The sequence below is a fragment of the Talpa occidentalis genome, unplaced genomic scaffold (assembly GCF_014898055.3).
Source record: "Talpa occidentalis isolate TD23 unplaced genomic scaffold, MPIMG_talOcc4v2.1 talOcc4.8, whole genome shotgun sequence".
In the NCBI taxonomy this organism is placed as follows: Eukaryota; Metazoa; Chordata; class Mammalia; order Eulipotyphla; family Talpidae; genus Talpa; species Talpa occidentalis.
The window spans coordinates 33,101,945-33,125,143 of NW_023605194.1; the positions used below are offsets into that span (position 1 = coordinate 33,101,945).

The 23,199-nt window shown below is 41.2% G+C and overlaps 1 long non-coding RNA gene across 1 annotated transcript in view; it reads left to right on the forward strand.

The window, feature by feature from the left end:
- Positions 1-23,199, forward strand: part of LOC129144986 (uncharacterized) — a 60,405-nt gene that overhangs the window by 16,577 nt on the left and 20,629 nt on the right. The window contains exon 2 of the long non-coding RNA XR_008549927.1: positions 14,352-14,484. This is a non-coding gene — a long non-coding RNA (uncharacterized LOC129144986). The remainder of the gene's footprint in view (positions 1-14,351; positions 14,485-23,199) is intronic.

Genomic DNA, 23,199 nt, shown 5'->3' on the forward strand with positions numbered 1-23,199 from the left:
TTGTGATGATACATTGATAAACAAGATAAATTTCCTATCCTTGAGGAGCCTAATGATCTGGGGATTCATGCAGACCAGTAAAGAAGAAAATGTAACGGTGTTACTATAAAAATAGAGACCTACAGTGTGTGCTTTCCTCACTTCGATGTGCATACAAATTATCTGGGATACTTGATCAAATGAAAGGTCTGAGCCAGTAGGTCTGGGGTGCATCTTGAGAGTCTGCATTTGTAAGGTGATTTTGCATATGCTGATGCTGTTGCAGACACCATTCTTTGAATAACTGGGAAATCTAGAAACTAGTGAAGTAGAAGTTTATCCCCTCTGATGGTATGTTAATAGGACAGCCTTCCTAAAGGATCTAGGGTTCAAACTAAATCTGAAAGCCATGCAGATGTTTCCCTGCTGATCTAGGGTTGCAGGCATTTAACAGGAGAGATGAGCATGTCTACAAGCCATTATGTTTAGGCAATGACAGTGGAGTCATGTGACTGAAATGGAACCATGAATGACATAGAAATTGAGAAACTTAGAAAATGAGAATATTTGGAAATATATGTGCCTTTCTTAGGCAGCAGATGAGTGATCAGTGTCTCCTGTTGTACTTTTTTAAAGTAATTTTTGAATAGGATAAGGAACTTATACCAATGGGACAGTTACATATGTATAAATTTAAATATAGATACATATATATCCATCAATGTGATTACATGATATGTTCAAGGTATTTTGTACTTTTCAAAAGGTTTTACCCAAACATGAGCAGAAATAAACAAATTCAAGATAAAAATTAGAGTCTATGAGTTGGGAGGAAAAGGTGGTACTTTTTTCATAATGTGAAATAAAATGCACATAACATAAATTTCACCATTTGGAAGAAGACCATTCAATGAAGTGGCATTTGCCACATTCACAGTGTTGGGTAACCACCACCTCTATGTACTTTTAAAACATTTTCATCACCCCAAATGGAAACACCATACTTTAAAGCAATCATTGTCCCCCTCTCACAGCTCCTGAAAAACTGTTAATCTCTTTCTATGTGGATTTACCTATTTGGGAGATTTCATATAAATAGACTCATACCACATACAACTTTTTTTTTTTTAAGATTTATTTATTTATTTATTTATACAATCACTGGGTACAGTCAGAAGCGCAGGAGGGTGAGAGAATTCACCAGAGCCAGAGCGGAAAGCAGAACAGGCAGACTGACGAAGTACACTGCTGAGAGGAGCAGCGGGCGGCAGGAGAGGTCTGCGCGCCATGTGGGACTCTCGCTGGTGGTCAGGGATAGAACTGGTGCTGCAGAGGCTGCGGCCAGCTTTGCAGCCCAGCGCTCAACCACTGCTCCACGAGGCGGGGCCCACATACAACAACTTGTGATTAACATTTTCCCACTTTTGTAAAAAAAGAAGAAAAAGATTTTAGGATTTTGATAGACTTTATATTGAATTTGTGCATTGCTTTGGGAAGTATTGCTATCTTAACAAAGTGATACCTTGTATGATCTCAAAATATATAAAGATATTTTGTATGTTTTCAATAGTTTTAAATTGATCCAAACTTGTTTTGTGTTCCAGTATATGGTATATTCTTAAGAATGTTCCAGGAATACTTCAGTAGAATTCAAATTCTCTTGTTTTTGACTTGAATGTTCTGGATATGCCAGTTATGTCTATTGGTTTATAATTTTTTTTTAAAGTTTTCAATACACTTACTGATTTTCAGTCTAGACATTCTATCTGTTCTTGAAAGTGGAATATTGACATCAACAACTATTATTGTCGAACTGTCTAATTCTTCCCTCAACTCCACCTTTTTTTACTTCATATGTGTTAGGGTTCTGTTTCTAAGGATATATTATTTATATAGTTACATCTTATTGATGGGCTAATCCTTTTTTGATTTGTGATGTCCCATGTGTCTTGTAACAAGATTTAAAGTCTATTTTGGCTGATATTAGCATAGCCATTGCATCTGAACTTTCTCCTTCATTGGTCATGTCTTTGGATCTAAAGTAAATCTCTTGTTGACGAAGTATATCTAGATGATTTTTGTAGATCCGTTCTACTGATCTATGACTTTTAATTGGAAAGTTTTAGCCATTTGCACATAAAGTAATTACAGAGAAAGATCTTAATTTTGCTATTTGTTTTTGTGGGTCATGTTTTTTATGCCTATATTCCTATATATTATTGCCTCATTCAATGATTTATATTTTTAAAGAAGTAAAAAATTGGACAAAAATATATGAAAGAACTGTTTCATTTGGCAGGACAAGATTGTGCTAAGTGAAAGAAGCCAAACACAAAAGACCACATATTGTATGATTTCATTTGCATGAAATGCCCAGAGCAGTCAAATATAGAGAGGTAGAAAGTGGTCTAGAACTGAAGAGGGGTGTGACAACTAATTTTGGAAGTAATGAAATATACTAAAACTATATTACATGATAGTTGCAGGAGTCAGTGAATATACTAAAATCCACTCAACAATGCTCTCTTAAAAGGGGGATTATATACTGTGTGGACTGGATTTATTTATTTTTTTAAGATATATTTATTTATTTATTTGTACAAGCACTGGGTACAGTCAGAAGTGCGGGAGGGTGAGAGAATTCACCAGAGCCAGAAAGGTGAACCTAACAGGCAGACTGATGAAACACACTGCTGAGGGGAGCAGCGGGCACAACAGGAGAGGTCTGTCGTGCCATGTGGGACCCTCACCGGTGGCCGGGCATCAAACAGGCACTGCAGAGGCTGCTGGCAGCTTCACAGCCCAGCACTCAACCACTGTGCCACCAGGGGAGGCCCTGTGTGGACTGGATTTAAATAAAACTATTTTTCCATGAATTTCAAAGGGCATACTGAATGCTTATAAATAAAGAGTGAATTAATAGACAAAGAAATTTAAATATAGGACAAGCATTATTAAGACAAAGAATATTGAATATTGATATGGCAACATGGAAAGGTAGAGACTGCCCTTCTCGGGTAATAAAGTAAACACAATAATAACAGCAGGAAACCTCCAGATACTAAAAAGCATGTTGATTGTGATTAAATAAAAGACATAAAATAAGAATGTGTGAATGTGTGAGTGTGAGTGTGTGTGTGTGTGTGTGTGTGCACACATCTAAAGCTGTGAAACACACAGAATACAAGAATATATATGATGGTAAACTTGGTAGTTGAAATATGATGTTGTTTTCTCAATTTTTTCCTGTTTTCAATTCTTTGCACTGTACACATATTTATAAGATTTTATTTTTATATTTCTTGCATTTGCCAACTCTTGCAAAGTATAGAGAATAGAGTAACAAACCTCCCTGCACCAGTCATGCCCCTCCAACAATTATCAGCAGAGCTCATTCTGTCTCATCTGAACCCCACCAACTGTCTCCTCCCATATGCTCTTTATATTATTTTGAAGCAAATTAAAATTTTACTTTTTATTCAAAGCTTATCATCAACTTGCTACTTAATTAACTTTATATAAATGCATAGAAGAAGGTCTATTAAGGAACATATCAAACTGTGATTGAGAATGTGATAGGAGTGGGTGGATCTTTTACGATAAAAATTATTCATGCAGAATTTTTTAAATCATGAGAAATAAAAAGATAATTTTAAAAAGGAACCCCCCCACACATGTACTAGAGGCAAAAGGTTTTCCTCAAATTAGTAAAGGTCCATATAAAGTAATTAAAGGGAACTTGAACTAGAAATCAAGAGATGAGTGTTTTGCTTCCATTTCTGTCACTGTAACCATAATATTTCTGAGTCATTGCTGGTATTTTCTTGTAAGGTTCAAGCTTATCTTTCACTCATTTCCAGTAATATCTTCGAGTATCTACTTTATCCTTGCATTGTCCTCATTATTGGAAACCAAACATGAGCTTATTTCTATATGCCAGTTCTCATTTGGTTTTAAGTAATATTAACTTCACCTTAAATTGAAGAGAAGATGCAGTGGCTTACATAATATAGACTCCAGCACGGGACCTGACTTCACATGCACCTGGATGCAGAGACTGATAGGTTTCATCAGGACCTGGTCTTCCTGCCTTTCTACTTTTCCTCTTTGTGATCTTCCCTCTCATGCAGGCTTTATCAAGCATGACCCTGGAAGTTCCATGTTTATATTTTCATTGCATCAAGTGCTTCCTCCTCTATGCCCATGCGATCCCATCTCAAAGGCATAATGAATGGCCAACAGTGTTTTTCACAGTAGTTGGTACATGTTATCTCCCTTTACCTTCTACCTACTAGGCTGTATTTCTTCCTGCTTGTTAACCAAGCCACTTCCTTCCTTGTTTTATTTTTAAAATAATATTTATTTTTTATATTTATATTTTTATTTATGCTCTACTTTCTGAGCCCATAGTTTGGAAAAGATACTGGGCTCCTATCCTCATGAAGATATTCTAGACCACGTCCAATTAACTCTTAATGGCTGCATCCATTCATTTAGCTGATGTGCAGCAGAATTTGTCCCCCAGATCTGATCCCTCTGGGAATGAACCTTTCTGACCCAGTTGGACAGCTGCAGACCACCCACATTTTCAAGGGGCCAATGGCAGGATGAAAGGATAAAGCTAAGCCATGCAAAGACCTTAATAGCCCACATCTCATAGTAAGTGTGGACACCACCATAAGGGTGGACATGAGTACTCACAAGGGCATTCTGGGGAGAAACCCAGGCTGGAATAATTCCTCTCTAGCCATAGAGCCCAATCAGTTCTGTGCAAATAACCTCTTGTCCTAAGGCTCAGACATGGTGACCATTCCCTGGTTTGTCCCCTCCTCTGAGAATCTAAGTTAAGGCCCCAGGCTTACCTGGATTCTCTATGCAGGCTTTGCTTTGGGTCTCAGGTCTACTCTCCACAGGGACACCTGACTTTGCCCTCCTGATACACTCTGAAGTCTCAGCTCTCTTCTCAGCTCCTGCCTTGCCAGGTTATCATGTCAATCTATTGTGGGAACACCCCACTTCTCTCCTGCAGAGTAGCCTGTATGAGACCTCACCTAAAATTTAATAGCAGCTGTATTCCTACAGAACACATTTTAGCTCCCTTTCCACTGGTCAGTTGCTGCTTCAGACCTCCAAGTTTTCTTTTCTCAATATCAGATTAGACCATTGCAAATCCAGCCCAATTGCAGCTGCGTGGTATCTGATCTAGGATTGTAAAACACGAGTGGGTCCCAAACTACTAGGCAGAGAAGGAGAATTACCAGCAATTTGATCCTTTGTTCTGGGTTCAAAAGGGGGCAGGAAAAGCTCACCTGGGGCCGGTCACCAGGGAGTGAGTGTGGACGGAAATGAAGCAGGATGCCAATTCCGGATCAGGTGCCTGAGAATCATGACCTTGGGAGGCAGTGACAGGGAAACCCTACAGGTGCAGGCAAAAGTAGCTAGCCTGGGAAAGGTCTGGCTTGCCACTTAATACTAATTAAAATATTTACTATCACCTTACAAATATTTCTTAATTTCGTCTTACAAACAGGTTCTGTGGTGTATATATTCTTATACCCATTATAAACATGGGCAATTTGTAATGCAAACAGTTGTTAATATTCCGACTGTCCTAAGACTAATGAGTAGCCAACAGTTGAATGTAGATTTATCTGATTTCAGAACTCAAACTGACATTCCAGATATATTCTGAGGTACACTTCAAAACTGTCTCTGGAATCCAAGATGGGCTCTAAAATGAATGAAATGATGGGGCAGGAGGTTACAAATGTACAGTCTAGACCAATTACTTTGCACACTTCAATTTAGATGATTGAATTCCCATATGGTCAGAGAAGACAAGGTTAGAAGCTGTAGGAACTGACACACATGGATAAAGGGAGAACACAACAGGTCTGACCTGGAACGAGATGTTATACTCGGGGGCTCTTGGACCTGGCCAATACCTTCACCCTCTTTATTGTCTTTGACATTTTATTCCCCTTACAGTCTTTCTCTCATGCCCCCATAACATGTCTGCAGTGATTTGAGAAGGCTCATGTGCTTTCCTATGTCCCTCCAAGCTTGTAATTCCACAGGGCATGTTCTAAAAATACAATGAAGCTATTCTGAAGTAGGAACATTCATTTGCTCAGAGCTAAGCTTCTGGGGAGCTCCAGGCAGTCATCATCACATTTGCAGAGATCTTCCCCATCTCTAGAAGCATTGGGGTCTACTCCCCCAACGTGTAAACACTGCACCCAGCTTTATAGCACTGTGCGACTGGAGCAGGTACTCTTGGTTCCCATTTCATTGAAAATAAAATATAGATTTAGTGAGATCAAAGCAGATACTGCCCTAAGTATCCCTACAATGATGGTGGTAGCTTGGCAACTCCCGGGGAATGATTGGAAGTGGGGATTAGAGGCAATGGAGGCTAAACTGGCCTGGAGAGCCTGGAGATATGGACAAAAATGACCCAGATGTAGTTTGTGATCACACCAAGAAATTCTAACAGCTGGGGCTGCTTGGGGGTGAAATGCATCACTTGGGAAAGTAGTGAGTTTCTTGTTACTGAGTGTAGGGCTGGAGCAGCACTTAAGGTTACAGGGAAAGGGCTCATCCCCTGAAAACTTGGCCCATTGGGAGACTGAGACTTCATTCCAGGCTTGTAGTATCTGGAGAGTAGACAGGCACCCTGTCCCCTGGTGGGACAGGGCTTTGGGAAACAACTTAACTTATGTGCCTGGCTGTGAAGAAAGTTAGTCCTTAACGCAATCCCATCATCTCCCAGGAGCAATTCAATCTGGAATCTTGGTGGTTGCAGTTGTCTAGTTTAGCAAGGAGTAGCAGAATGAATGAAGCAAAGCAGGATTCTTGCCAGCATCTGAAGGAGCAGGGCAGCTCACACTCTAAGCAGAGTGCTAAATGGAGTCACAGGCTCAGACAAAGTGACTCCATGTTCCTGAAGGAAGGCCCAATATAACACCAAAAGGAAAAGGCCTGTGTGCTTGGGCCCAGTGAGGTCAGGGTAGAAGGAGCTGACCCTTCCTGCAGGGACTAGGTGACCTCACCCTACCTCACCTTCCACTCCCAGAACACAGAATCACATGTCCTGAGGGAAACTGGGATTCAACTGGAAGTGTTAAATTTGCTTACTTATGTCAGCCCTTGGTGTAAAACAGGGATTCTCAAAGCTCTTAGGTTGTGCCTGACTTACTGGAGGTGTTTTAGATCTTTGAAGACTGGTCCCACGCCCAGAGTTTTTGTCTGTGAATCTGATTGGGGCTTCAGAATCTGCATTTCTAGCAAGTCTCCAGGGATGTTGCTACTGCTGGCCCAGAGACAACCCTTTGAGTATCTCTGGTCTAAAGAAATGCTAAGCCAAATAGCACCCAGGAGAGTGGAGAATGCTTCCCTCCATGCCTTATGCAACAAGTATAACATTGTCTTGATTTCAGTTAAGATGTCAAGAACTAGAGATATCCTCATAAAAGAGATGGAAATTCTTAATGTCAAAGCAGAATTCCTCATCAGCCAAATGGTTCCAAGTCACTCAACACCATAACCACAGGCATGTTCTAGGCATTGGGACATTTTGTTCTTTTTCCCAAAGAGCTTTCACTCTGTGGTCATGAGTGGGGATTGGAGATAGTATATTACCATGCAGAAGTGTAAATAAAATAAGTGTGAGAAAACTAAAACAGGATGACAAGGACAGGGAGAGATGGAGAGAGCAGATGATTTTAGGGAGGATTATCAGGGAAGGCCTCCAGAGGAGGTGGCATTTAAACCAAGATCTGAACGTTGAGGAGGCTGTGCTCTGGTGTGGATATTTGAGTAGATATGTGCTAAATAATTCTGATGGTAACAATCAGTAAAATATGCCTATTATCATTATCACCATCCTCCTTATCATCCTCCCAGGTGTTATTACAGTTCTCACTATAATGCCAGAGAGGCAAATGCATGAGTGAGGGCCCAGAGGAGTGTGGCCTGGAGGGTGGGGGTGAAGGGCATTTGCAAAGATTAAAGGTCAGTAGCACTGAAGAACAGAGCAGTGGGGAGGAAGTAGGGGGATTTGGGGAGGGGGAGTAGGGAATGGATAACAATACTTGAGAGCCCAGTGAAAGATCTTGCAGACCAGGGTCAGACCCTGGATATTGTACTCAGGAGTCACCAAAGAAATTTGGGAAGCGAATGACATGTTCATATTTGTGTTTTGGGAAAAATATCTGTCATGTTGCTCTCCTGCATGTTATATGGGGAGTGGGTGGTGGTGATGGGCAATGGGTTGATGCTGATGGTCTAAACAAGGAGAGAATGGTGGGGCCTGAGTGACAGATATTTAGGAAGAACAATGGACAGAATTTGCTATTGGATTAGAGGCTGAAGGCCTAGAAGAGTGGAGGTGGCCTGCCTTGGGCCCAGGGAGTGCCTCTCTGCCACCTCCCTTTACACTCCAACCCGAGGTAGAAAGACCAGGGAGGCAGGACTTTGGGGACCCTGCTGCGGGATGTCGAGCAGGTGACTTTGCCATGCAGTGCTTCTTTCTGTCAAATAGGATATTTCCCTGCCTCCCTGAGAAGGGTATTGTGAGGACTGAATCAGATGACAGGTATGAAAAGCACTTTGGCAATTGTAAAACATTTTTCAAATATGAGGTGCTATTTTTATTACCCTCGGTTTCCTTGTATAGAATGTGACCCAATAACTCAATGAAGGTGTCTGGTTGCTCCAGAGGGTGTCTCAAAGGAGATGGGAACCCTGAGCTGCACCTACTGGGCCTCTAGACAGAACCTGAGCAGGCCCCCAGGGGCCCACCCTTTCAGACAGTGCCCTAGTCTGTATCTGGTAGAAAATGATTTGATAAGCAAAGCTGTGCACATCATCCCAGAAAAGCCTGGGATGATTCAGTGACTGCAAGGAAATAATCTCCCTCAATGCAGTGACTTGAGCACCGTGCACTGTCACGTGATCAGGCCACGCAGAGCAGCTGGCTCCTGATGTGTACAGACATGCCTGGAGGCCAGTCCTTCTCACTGACTTTGGAAACAGAAACCTATGTAGGACTAGACTGGACATGCTGAGCTGTGGAGCCATTGTACTTGCAGCTGACCCCTTCCTTCATTCTTCTTCATTCCTCCCTCCCACTTCTATTTCCCTTCTTCCTCTTGTTCCTCAGGTTTTTCCATCTTTTGCAGTGAAAATAAATGCCCTAAGGCTTGTACCCTTATGCATTTGGAACTCAGCAATTTGCCCATAGGGGCATCTGTGGTTGCGACCTTTCAGGGGGGTCACTGCTTGGGTGCAGAGGGTGAAAATGGTGGGGAGCCTGTGATCACACTCACACTTGCTTCTGCCACATGGTATGTGATTGTGCAGGTAGACTTGTGCCTCCTCCTGTCCTTTCAGTGTGTGTGTGTGTGTGTGTGTGTGTGTGTGTGTGTGTATGGTACAACACACCTCCTGTCCTTTCACCCCAGCCTAACTTCTTGAGGACTAGTTGAGCATTGGAGTCCCCAGAAGATCCCCAGGAATCTGCAAACATTGGCAAACTCATTGCTGGGAAGGATTTTATATCAAGACTCCTACAAAGACCACAGCAAAATAGCTGAATCCCAAATTGCATAAGCAGTTGTGGGACTAATCCGTGCTGTCCCTTTTCCACCCTCAGTGATAAGCAGTCTTATCTAAGTCAGCCCAGCTCCTCAGAGTCCTGCTCCCACCTTCTGGACAGAAATCTTGGACAGAAATCCTGAAGTCCTAGATATTTGTAGCACCATTAGCCCGGACTAGGTCCCTTTCCTCAGAGCTGCTTGTCCATCTCCCAGGGACTTGGTTGGAACAGGCTATCACCTTCTCCTGCAGGGGCTCCCCTCTCCCGGGGAAGACAGTCTCCATTCCAGGCTGCTCTGCTTCCTGCAGCAGCAACCACTGTCCTTGTTGGAGTGTCTATACACAGCTGGCATTTGCATTAGTTCAATAAATGTTTACTGATTGGTGATTACCGGGGATACGGATGAAAATAAGCCATAGCTCCTGCCTGTTAAGAAACCCACAAGCTATAGGAGCAAGCAATGTAAATAAATAAGTACAGTAGATTATTTTAAGCTTCCTTTATAATTTGGAGATGTTGGCATTTAGTGACATTTGCTCATCTCTGGAGAAGCCAGGATGGAATAGAGCATCTGACGCAGAGCTTCTGGAGACTCCGTATCACTAATGAGAGTGGCAGTAATATCGCAATCTTACAGTGTCGATAGGCACTAGCTCCATTATACAGTTGAAGAAACTGAGGCATGAAGCAGTTAACTAACTTGCCAAAAGCCAGACACTGAGAGAGTGGCTGAGAAAAACATCAACTCTTTTCCTGTTTCACTCCAAAACAGTCTTATTCTTCACCTGTCCCTGCATGACTCTCTCTGACACCCTCTCTTTCGAAAAGGCACTTGCCACCAGCCTGAAAAATGATGGAGAGTGACTCCTTTCAGTCATCATCTTGCAAAATTGTTTCAACTTTTGAAATCAGGCCAGCCTAAGACATGTGATGTGACAAGTGAACATTTCCCCATTCAGAGGATCACTGAAGGAAATGAAAACCAACAGATCATTGTTATGCACGAGAAAACACCATAATGGAGAAATCTATGAACATCACATCTATAAGTCTCTGGGAAATTTGCAGCAGAAACAAATGGGTCAGATTATGAAGAGGTGATGCCTCACTAGTGGGAGCTTGGGAGCCATGTGGCCAGTGGAATGATCCTTTCTTTCAGCATGGAATGAATACTCTGGTAAAATAAAGGAAAGGCCACTTAGCCACCTGCTCCTTGAGTGTATGATCTATGTGTCTGGTTTTGATGTCTGGGAAAATAAAGGAATGCTTAAGGTTATTCCTCTGGACATTTGGGCAGATGCTTGGTGGATTCTTCTGCAGGTTAGTGGAAGGCCTTAGGCCACATCCCTTCAAACTTGGCAGGGTTTGGAGACCCACTCAGGTTCTTTCTAAAGGTGCAAATTGGATGGTAAAGTCACTCTGAGGCACTTGGTCAACACAATGCCTCTTAGAGCAAGGACTGTCCAGCAACCACTGTCCTTCCTGAAGAAGGGGACACTTCCTAGTTGATCAGGGGCTGTTTGGTCTTCAGGTCAAAGTTTCTATCCTGTGCCTACTTGGGCATATTCTGAATTTTCTCCCAATACCTGGCTACTTGGGAATTTGTCCTACTCAGAAAAGTATCTTCCTCACATAGAGTTGATCCACTAGTAACAAACAAGCAACCTCTCCCCTTCAGGGTCCCTTGTGCATCCACTGGAAAGTGTGGATTGTTTTCCCACACATTCACCCTCAATTTATGTAATAGCGCCAAAACTTTCTGAGAGGAAGCACCTTTCTGAGAACAAACACATATTTGTTCTCTTCTTTGGATTCAATATTTTTTTTAAGATTTATTCATTTATGCATACAAGAACTGGTGTACAGGCCAGAGGTCTGGGGGAAGTGAGAAGAATCACCAGAGACAAAGTGGGGAGCAGAATAGGCAGACTGACTGAAATACATTGCTGAGGAGAGCAGCAGGCGAGTCAGGAGAGGTCTGCTATGCCATGTGGGTAGCTCCCTGGACGGGGATTGAACTCATGTGCAGTGACTGTGGATAGCTTAATAGGTTGCATCTTAACCCCTTGTGCCACCAGGGAGGCCCTGGATTCAATATTTACATGAAAGGTTCTGGACAACTTTCATGAAATAATATGATATATCTCCTTATAGAAATATTGATAAAAATAATGAGTTATTGAACATTCAACACTTATTATATATTTAACTGTATATACCATGGTCAACACTTTCCAGATATTATCTCATTTATTTTCCACACATACATATATGAAGATGAAATGCTATTATTCCCAATTTACAGATGCAGAGGTTGAGCAAGGAGCACAATAGTACAGTCAGGTACTTGCACCCAGTTGTCAAAGTCAGAGACCTTAGCCACTGTGGTTTGTGTTGACATGTAAATTAGAGGATTGAATGCTCTGAAGTGTGCTCTGTAAAGACCCTGTTTAATTCAGAGCTCTGTTGAGCTCTGCCAGGTACCATGTCTGCAATCAGCAAATATAACCCTTCCTAACTCATTTGTGTAAAGCTTGGCATAGTAGTATTGGTGGCAATGTTAATGATAAAAAGGGTAATGATAGCGTCTACTGAGAGACTATTATGCTAGATGCTTTCCATGTGTTAGGTATCTCAGCAAATCCTTATGATGATGCTATAAAGCAAGTGCTATTTTCATCTCTATTCAGTAGATGAGGACACTAGAACCTCAAATGCTGTGTTGATCATGGTCACCTCTCTAAGAAATGGCAGAACAGGGATTTGAACCCAGTTAAGCCTGATGGTTTCAGCCCCCTGGATGGTGTTTGCTTTTGTCCTTACCTGAGGGAACATGAGTTTCCAACAGAGCTCCACCCACACTACTAGTTCAAACTCTAAATGAACCTGATGATTTTCTTCCAATGTCTTAAGCACACCAGGAAAAAGCAGGTCCCCTTGTTCCCCTGTCCCTTTGCCTTGTAGAATGTGAATCATTGGAATCTTTGGGTGCTCTGCTATCAGCCAGAGAGCACTTCTGCAGGAGCCTGGTAAGGGGAAGGCAGTCCCATAAGTCTCATTGCAGCAGTGTGGACATCGCTCTGTGTGGAACCCTATAGGCCAAGAGCAGATTAAGGCTCCAAGATACACAGATTTCAAATTGAAGCAATAAAGCACATTTTTTTCTTGGCTTGCAATTGCCCCTTAATTAGACCATGAATAGCAATTACACTATAAAGTCTAGCATAGGAATTTGTAGATAATTACGGTATGTCTTGGGCAATGGGTTTTAATGGAAGAACTGGACTAATCATTGAGTGACTTTCACCCTCTACCAAGTGATAAAATCATCATAAAATGCCCATCAATCACTCAGATAAATTGCTAGTGATCTTAATTTCAGTTACAGTAGGTCTAAGAGGATGGAAAACCTCAGCCTTCCCAGAAGCTCTGTATTTGTGCCCTTGAAAAGAAGTGGGGGAACAGAGGCAAAGGTGCTTCCATGGTCTGGAGACTTGTCCTGTCTACATCTGCTTTGCACACATCACTTACTTAATCCTTGGTTTGAATTTGTGAGGAGTAGATCATGCCCATTGCACAGTTAAATGCATTGAGACTTGGAGCAATTTACCCATTCATATACCTCTGACAGATTAAGAATCTAAATACAGGTGTTTTAATCTTTAAAGTTCATGGCCAGTCAACTCTACTGTAATCACTCAACACTTATTGAGCATCTGTGCAGCAGTTTTCCATTCATCATGTGATTTAGTACTTTCAACAGATTTATAAAGTAGGCATTTTTCCACATTTACTAATGAAAAAGCAGACATTGGACAGGAGTGGTAGCTCTTTTCTTGGATTATTACCTTCTTATAATACACACACAAACACAAACACAAACACACACACACAGATGCACACACACATTCTTTCTGCCTATCCATCTGTATTTTTTACTTACTCATACCACATGCTTTTGGGTTCCCTCAAAAGCAGGCTGTCAGGCAATATAAGAGGTAACCTATGAAGCATGGCTGGGGGTTACAAAATGGCACAAAGAATGAAAGGCAGCCATAGAAGAGCAAGTTAGCAAAGTTGCTACCAATGCTACCAAGTTAGCAAAGTCTGGGCCATGACTTCATATGGTAACCAGAAAACAGGGTGGACCACACACATCAGCATTACTTCACTGAGGAGAAGTTTGGGTATTCATTTACCAACTCCCCCAACTAGCAATCATTGGGGTGGGAGAGGTCATTCTCCCATGAGTCTAGTTTGTGGTGAGAATGGCAAAATGAGTTCAGAACAGGTAAAGGCCTTCATTCAGAAAAGGAGTTTAGGCATTTGTAAGTGGTAGGGACAGGGCAGGACACCTGTCCAATAGAGGAATGGGCTGACTATCAGTGAAGCTAAAAGCAAAGAAGGGGCAACAGAAAGCACAGCCTTGGAATCAGATAGATCTGGCTAGAATGCTTGCTGATCTTCCACTGGTAGTGACTGGCCTGGACTAATGTGTTTGCCATCTTTTATTTAGTCTAGGTCAACTCATATTTGAACCAGGGAGACTGATGCCCATATCATAGAGTGGATTAGAAGACTCCAGGGGATTAGACCTGTCAAGTCCCAATACTGCACTTACCCAGCACACAGTTGCTCTTCAGGATATTAATTCACCATCATCCTTTGAAATTGTCTTTAGGCCAAATGGAGAGGCAGTTTCTGCTCTAGTCAAAGTATCAAATTGTTCAACATGTAGGTTCTCTATAACAGTGAAGTATAATTTCTTTTTCAGGAGGTCATGAATTCCTTTGAAAATCTATTGAAATTTCCCAGCCCCATCCCAGAAATACACATGGGAGATTTTAAAAAGCCACCTTGCAGAAAGCAGAAGTAATACTTCCTCGATTATCTGGGGGAATCAATATGTAAGTAGAAGTATATTTAGTGAATTTGCTGTTGCCTTGCCTGATACGAGCATTCCCAAGACTTAATCCCAGTGGTGATGTAAACCTACATGGGTTTTGAAAGGAAAGTATTCCAAACCATGTCCGCAAGCAACTGAGGGCCAGCAAAGACCCTTATTCTCTATCCAACTTCACAGCAGCATCAAGACCACATGCTTCATCAGGGACAAAAGCATTTTGTGAATCCTTTGCTGAGTTCTGCTTTGGGCCATTGGTTTCCCTTCATGTCAGTGTCCTTCCAGAAAATGATTTAGGTCAAGCTGAAGGATAAATGCTGACTGGTTTATTCTGAGCTCTCAAGTGCAAGAAAAAAGTGGTGGAAAAAAAAATAGAAGCCACATTTGGAATTATTTAACCTGGGTAAGAAACATCAGTGTTTCATGTATAGGATAGAATCTATGAACATCTTGAATCTAAGTTTTGGTTTTTTCCTTTTGGGAAAGGAAACGTGGAGCTGCTTGCTATTTCATTACCTTTTCATAATCACACTCATATTTTTTGCTTGCTAAGTTTCCTCTTTCCCCCTAAACACATAGGTCAGAACCACATAGCACAGGGACCCATAACTTTCTGACATTGCCCTATGTCCTCATTTTCTTTTTTCTTTATTCCCTCCTGCAATATTCCAAGACTAAAAAACTCATTCTGAAACTTCAGAAGGAGAGTCCCATTAGCTCTCTTTGTGACAAGGGGCTCTTCCATGTAAAAAAATAGTATTTGTCCCACTTGGACTCTGAGTGACCAAAGAGGGATCACTTAACCTCAAGTTTACTGCTGAGTGATCCACCCCATCAGACTCCCTTTCAGTGGAAGAGGAATTTCCTACCATCTGTATGTGACAAGAGCAAGTGGCTAGGGGACTGTTTGAGTCACTGTGTAAGGATTTATTCCTCCTTCAGAGATTAAGAAAGAGGCACATTTTATGTCTTTTCCACGGCTTCCCTGTTTCTCTCTTACCTTCATTTGTCCTCAATAAAGTATATGGTTATCAACAGGACTGCTCAAATGTCATGCAACAAGGGAACACACTACAGGCACAAGAATGATAGCAAAATGGCAAGAACTTTACTACCTTTCTGCTGACCTGACTCGCTTGAGATCAGCAATTGCAGAGCTCTGTGTGCAGGGGTTTAGGGACAGCACTGGAGCTGTGGACTGGAGAGCTGAGCCTCAACAGCTGTGTGACCCTGGGCAGGTCCTCTGAGTGTTCCCTGATAGCAGACCACATCTGTTGGGTTTTCTGGGGAGATTGCATGAAATAACACTGTGAACTACTGGATGTATTATACGTTACCATTAGATGTGAGGGCTATTTCCCACAACTCTAGGTTCCTGGTAGTCTGTTGTGTGTGTGTGTGTGTGTGTGTGTGTGTGTGCCACATTAAAGCATAGCCACATTACTATGAATCTCACAAAAGCAGAAAGAGAGATATTATTTAAAAAGTTGCATGACCACAGGAAACCTACCTGGTCTCATTATACCTAGCTGAGACATATGAGAGAGTTACCAAGTAAAATATAGGACATTCAATTAAATGTATTTTTAGTTTAAATAAGTCCAAACTTTGCATAGAATATAGTTGTACTAAAAAAAATTACTTATTGTCTATCTGAACTCCAAATTTAACTGGATGACCTGTATTTTCATTCACTAATGCTGGCCAGATACTTTTGTTTGGATATATCTTACTACTCTAAGTTGCTTACCTGGTTGAGAAGTGTAAAAGCTCAAGGGAACGATCAAATTATGTTGCCCTAATTTGTATCCCAAGTGATGATGACTGTCCTGCATAATCTTAATCATGTTTTAAGCAATGTTGGAAAGATATTAATACCTTCAGACAAGCAGGCACAAATATCTTTTTATGATATGTAGATTTGCCAAAAGCAAATACAATAGCAGAATGAAAACAGTGCAGCTAGAACCAGATAAACCCCGTTACCTCTTCATTCAGAGGCATCAATCTATAAAGGAAATTTAAAATTTTTGTCACAAGAGTGTGAAGATATACTTTTGTGATATGTGCATTTGCCAGAAGCAATAGAAAAGTCAAATGAACCCATGGCTAGAGCCATAGAATGCTTGTCACTTCTCTATCCAGGAGCATCAATCTCCAAAGGAAATTTTAATAGTTTTTGTTTTAAGAGTATTTCTTTGTCCATGCTAATGTAAGAGATTGGAGAGGAAAATTTCCCAAAAGGACAGACAAGATTTGTACAAATAGAGATAAGTTTCAATGTGTCCTTCCAAATGTCTGGTTTGTGACTGTCCTTATCTTAGAGGAAAGCGGTTCCTTGGAAAGGAGGAGAGATTAGTATACTCTTAGAAGGATGTGCAGTGGGAAAGTCTGACATCATAGGCTAGATTCCATTCCATTCCATTCTATTCTGGAGGGGGGGAGGCATTTCCAGGTTTGCTGTTCTCTTATTGTTTCCATTTTGTAACAACTTTCATCCCAAATGGGTTAAAGACAATAAGCATCTTTTATTGCCTCTCCCAACTCTAGAGTTCCATTAGGATTAACTGGGTGTGCTTTTGCTCCTAATTTTGTTGAATGGGCCCATAATCATCTGTAGGCTTGACTAGTCTGAAATAAGCAAGATGACTCATCAAAGGACTGATGTTTTGTCATGCTATTGGTCAGGCGCTCAGGAGAGCTGATAACTAGCAGCAACTCGCTACACAAGAGAGTTCCTAGCACACCAAAACTGTACATTTTAAGGTCCAGTCTTGCAAGTTATGCAGGGTCACTTCCACCACATTCTATACGTCAAAGCAAACCAAAGGCCAGTCCATATTCAAAGATAAAGGAATAGGTCATACTTCTAGGTTTTTCAAACAAACAAAAAAAACACCATCTTTAATTACCTACAGTTCATTCTGTGACCACAGATTATTTCCATTCTTCCCATTTGCAAAATGTACTCCCTCACCTCCCAGGAAGCACAGAAGTCTTATTCAGTTATAGCCTCAGACTTAGGCTTGAAGTTCAGGATCTTATAACTTAATCATATCTCAGAGTCTGTGAGAAACTTGCCTTGATGTGTCAATTTTTGCTGGTAGGTTTTAGTATGATGTTCCCTGATTTAATTCTATGAATTATAGAAACACAACTCAACATACAATGACGAAACAGACATAGGACAACTATGATAGGAACTCAAGTTCACAAAGGAAGGAAATATGAGACATATAAAGATCACTGTTTCACAGCAATTCTGAAATTCATTGGGTTAGTGTAATAACCCCCTCTGCTCTGGGGGCAGGTGGTACATATTGATTAGGACTAAATTTTGCTACTCACATCTTAGCTCTGTTAGATCTGCTTCTCTGATCATAGCTCTGTTATGTGGGCCCTTGGTCCTGCCCTCCGAGTCAACTCTCCTGTGTTGACAATATTTTCTTGTTGTTTACCTTCTTGACAATCTGGCATTTGAGGCTTTCATCCTGTAGATACTATGCCTTTCAGGACTAGGTAATTCCTAGAGATAGTAACTCCTTCCCCTTTTAGTATGCCTTTGACTTCAGCTAATTCAGAACACAAACCTGTAGCCAACTCATTTATCAAATTCTCATGTGCCTACCTGACATTCCTTCTACTAGAAGTCACTCCAGAATCAGGTACTAGACAACTAGGTTTTGCCCCTATAACCCAGAATCCCTCCAAAATTATACGAACTACCTAATCCTAAACATATTCAGCATAAGTACCCTGACTTACCCATTCCTTCCTATGAAAGCACCAGTAAGGACTCCAGGATATTCTCCCCACTCTTCCTCTTGACCATCCCTGGCCCCTTCATGTGATACTGCATGGGGTGTCATTTTTGCTGCTTTTAGGGAATCTGTGAATGTAAACTTCCTCCCTCACCATAGTAATTTCCATGTTTACATTTAGTGATTACAGTATACCTGATTAAAGCAAATTCTGGGTGCCTTTTAATCCATCTCCCTTTAATTAACAAATGGTCCATGTTTACAGTGGACTCACTTTGTCTCAGACAGCTTCCTGTCTGAGAAAGTTAGAGGAGAGAGAGATCTCCTCACTTTTTGTTTTTGAGGGTTCAATCAGGGGAAGAGACTCACTTTCCCTGGGTCTCAAGACCTTCCTCAATTGTAGGAGGAGCTGGATAAGTGAAAGTCTTGAAGGGAAAGATGGAAGATCAGAGGACAGTCACAAACTGGGTGGCCTGGGAAAATGGAGCTAGTGGAGGAGCTGAAGTTTGCTGACAAAGCACCAAAGTGGACCGCCATGAACACGATTTAGGGGAAACATCTGTGGAAAGTTCTAAGTTTTGTATAGTTGCTGGCTGTGAGGAACTGCAAATCTGTCTGAATTGTACCCGGGACCAGAGCATGTTAGGCAGAGTTGGCATCTGGAGGAAGATCTAGAGACAGAGAAGATGAGCATAAGGGCCAGCTGGAAGCCACAGGGCACTTTGATATGTGACCATGAAATTTTTGACACACTTGACTTCAATTTAGACACTCAGCTTTTCTCTTCATTGCGGAGGACAGGACTCCCCATGGCCTGTCACAGGGGACCTTATTTCTTCCTTTCCTGATTCTGTATGGAGAGAATTTATTCATAGTGTCTGAATCCTTTTCACTCTCCCACATATCCATCCTCATATTTGCCCTGTAGTCCAAGAAAGAATATTTAATAATGAATAGTTTAAATCTTGATATCCTTTGAACTTATTCCTTCCTTTCTCCTTCCTTCCTTTCTTCTTTTCTTCCTGCTCTCTATACTTGCTTTATACAAGACCTATGCATTCAGTACCTGTGCTATACTTAACACCGTGCTAGGTGCTGGGGTAGATCACAATATGTATACTTGGTAAAGGGACAGCTTCAATTACTCATAGGTGTGTCTGCTTACCTGTTAATTCATCTAACGATTATAATTTGGGATAGAATATATGGACTTGGTGCTGGGTTTTGGGAGGTACCTAGTTCCTTCTGTAGTAGAGAACAGAAGACATGGACACTAATAGGCAACACAGATACTGGAAAAGCCCCAGGGGAGTTGAAGACAAACTACTATAAGGCATTGAAGTTGAAAATGATACAATAAAGTCAGATTATAGGAGTCCTTTAATGCTTGTCTAAGGACTTGTGCCTGTTTCTGTGCCTAATGGGAAGTCATTAAAGATTTTTGAACTTGAGAAGGCTAAAAGTTGGACTTTGGGGAAGTTTATCAGTCAGTGCTCTGGAGGGACTGAAGATGGGGATGATTGGAGTTAGAACTGTCGGTTAGGGGCTGAGAAAGGGAGAGCTGTTGTTGATTTATTAAATGAATAAAGTGAATCTTCTTGGACCTGGACCCCCTCATGGTATGCATAGTCCTGGGTTGATTGCAGGTCTTGCTGGGCTTTCATGGCTATGGGTGTGTGAGGCACGGGTGAATGGGAGTGCCATCTTGTTGGTGGAGGTTGTGTTGGACCAGGATACTGGAATTTATAAGGCCTGCTAGAAGGCAGAACATATGCAGGGACTCAGAAGACCATGTCACATAAGACAAATTCACTTGGTCACACAAGGGCAGTGAACTGTTCTCTTGACCATGTCCCTTTGATGAATGTAACTTTTCTTGCTATGAGATCAATAGTCACTGAGCTAAAGATTTGTTAGAGATATTTTATAACTCAGTGGAAACTATTTCCTATAAATCATATTTATTTTTACATCAATTTACTCAAATGTTGGCTATGTGTGTGCTGTGGCACCATGATATGTGATACATTGATGGTGCTGGAGGTGTGGGTGTGTCTGTCCTTGCTCTCATGAATTGATCATGGTGGTAGGTGGCAGTACCTTCTCTTGTTTTTAAAAAATAAATTCTGTCCTTACTTGGAAAATATATGGATATAGGCAACATTATATTAAGGCTCTACCTCCTTCCATGGTCTATGACTCTCAGGGTGAAAATTATTGCTTTAGGCAGAGACTGAACATAGCCTTTATCCTGTTCAAATGTTTATTATGGACTTAGATAGGCAATGATGGGTCTCCTATCAGGGTTCTGCATGATAGGAAGTCAAAAGGGATATAATATATAGGCATCTAATATGCTACATCACAATCCAAAAATTTGCTAATACCATTAAGAGATGGATTAGGGAATTAGGTGGCAATAAAGAAGGCAGTGATTAAAGTATAAGCAACATGTGCCAGATCATACCTAGATGATAGGTCTAGACTGTCCAGCACATACTAAGTCAAACATTGACAGCCAGGGTGCTTCGGAAGACTGACCAGGAGATGGAAGACAAAACTTTGGAATAGGAAACAAATGAAAGATTTTTGTTTCAGAAAAAACAGATTTGGCTTGAGGAAAAAGGGACAGTAATCTAACAACACTTGTTAAATTATATTATGCTATTGCATTATTGCATACAAGAATATTAAGTTTGAACTTTTTGTGGGTCCCACCAGGATACAAAATTAAGCACAATGAAAATGCAGTTGATGTCACTATAAAAAAAAAATACCCCAGATATTTCAGTCTTACCCATTTGGGTTAGATTGGGTTAGATTGTTGCCAGTGTACTTCCTTGTTCAACTTATAGTTGTATGACAAGACCTCATCTCAGATCTCTGGATGCATCCCTAAACCAGCCACCAGTACAGTGGCTGGCTTCTCATGGAGCATGTATGTTAAATTTCATTAAATGGGTTCACTATTATGATGCTGATTTGTGTCCAGCATTGCTGTTTCTCAGAAAATCCTTTTGGGTTCAGTCAGTATTGTTGATCTACAAGTAAGGATTGCCCAGTACACTAAAATCTTAACTTGCATTCCCAGTGGTACATGACCACTGGGAGGCTAAAATATCCTCTGCCTCAATTTCTCCATAAAACAAGAAGAAATCCTCAAGATTTAATAAGCCTCAATGGTGACTACCTGGAGATGATTAAGTATAAGATGTTTTGTGACACTACACATTCTTCATTTGTTGACATTGATTGATAACAACTGAGGTTCATAGAGTTGGACAGAAATAGCAGGAAAGAAGGACACAAGTCTGCCCATGGGGATCAGGAAAGACTTTATAGAGGAGGTGGCATTTGTGCTAAGTTTGATAGGTGGGCAAGGGTTGAGGCAGTAGTTGGAGATGGAGAATATGGATAAAGCCAGCCTGGAAGTGTTTGGAATAATATGGTTGGGGGGGTTGAAGCTGAAATTCCAAGTGAGCAAAAATTTTGAGAAGGAAGTGTTTGAGATGATGTCATAAGGCTACATAAATAAAGAAACACAATGACTATATAAGACAATCTAAGGAGTAAGTAGAATCCTGTGGTGAACTGGTCTTCTTAGGGTGGTCTGTTCTGTGCACTGTGCAGGTTTTGAATGATGTGACAGCCCCATCTTTAACACATACCTACTAGGACAATCTTTAAAGTATGATGTATGCAAAGGGGCTGCCATACCATGACTCAGAACTCTGGTGTATTGTCTGCCACCAGGGACATGGAACATTGGTAAATGTATTAGAAAAAGATTTTTATTTTCCCTTTTGAAATAAATGTTTTCTCTCCTATCTTCTCCTCTGCCTGTTTCTCCCATTTTTGTTGGAATAAGATTCATGAATTTGACAAACGAGCAGGAGAGTTGCCTTCAGTCTAACAACACAAGCAATTTTTAAAAAATATTTTACATTTAGAAATGAAGTTGGCTTCTGCAAATCTTCCTGTTCTCTAAATTGATGACATTTCAGGTAGGCTTCCATTGTGAAAAGCAAACATTCCAAATTACCTTTTCTCCCAGCATATCTGTTTTGATTAACAATTTTTTGAAGCAAAGTTCCCTTCACCTGGCACTCATCAGTAGGTATTTAAACTTAGCTGGAAATTGACATCAGAAGGTAGGAAGATTTTCCTAAAGTCACCAGCATAAAAAGGCTCAAGGAACCCAATTGGTTTTAATATGTTAATTTGAAGCTACTGTCTGAGTTGAGGATTAGACTGCTCTCTTTTGTCTTTTTAGTACATAGCACAAGAGAAATAATAATTCTTAAAGCCATTAGAACAACAACAAAGGATTGTCCAGAAGGAAATGGAGGGTAGGAGATGAATACAAAGCCAAAAATTTGTAAACCATTTGCATGATAAGTATACCCAGGCAGCCTGTCCCTACCCATATGTTGAAGTGGAGATCACCCTCCCACCATGAATGAGCCAAGTCAAAGGCTTGTAATACTTTTCCTAAGGAAATGAACTCATAGATAAGAAATGGCTCCTCTTCCTCCCCTTACCCATCACTACTATCCCCAGACAGTCTGTGTCCTCACCCCCTCACTCTTGGTGTCCCACCACCTCCTGGGCAGGTGACCCTGCTGCCAGCAGCCTGTGGGCTAATGCACCCCACACGTGGCGTTGTGGTCTGGTCAGTCTTCCTGTGCTTTTCCTCAGCTCCCTTTCTCCCTTTCACATCTCGTCCTTCAAATGGTGGCTTAAACCAGTCCAAATAAATAGAACCCTGCGGAGCAAACTGCTATTGACGGTGAGTTGACGATGGATACAAGTGCTAGTCATTCAACAACTAGTAGTACTGCTAGGGCTTAATCCAGCACATAATAAACATGTAATTAAATGCTGTACAACAGTGTCTCTTTTATCCTCACAAGAAAGAGATTCTTACACCCAGCATATTTTAGCTGAGGAAACAGAAA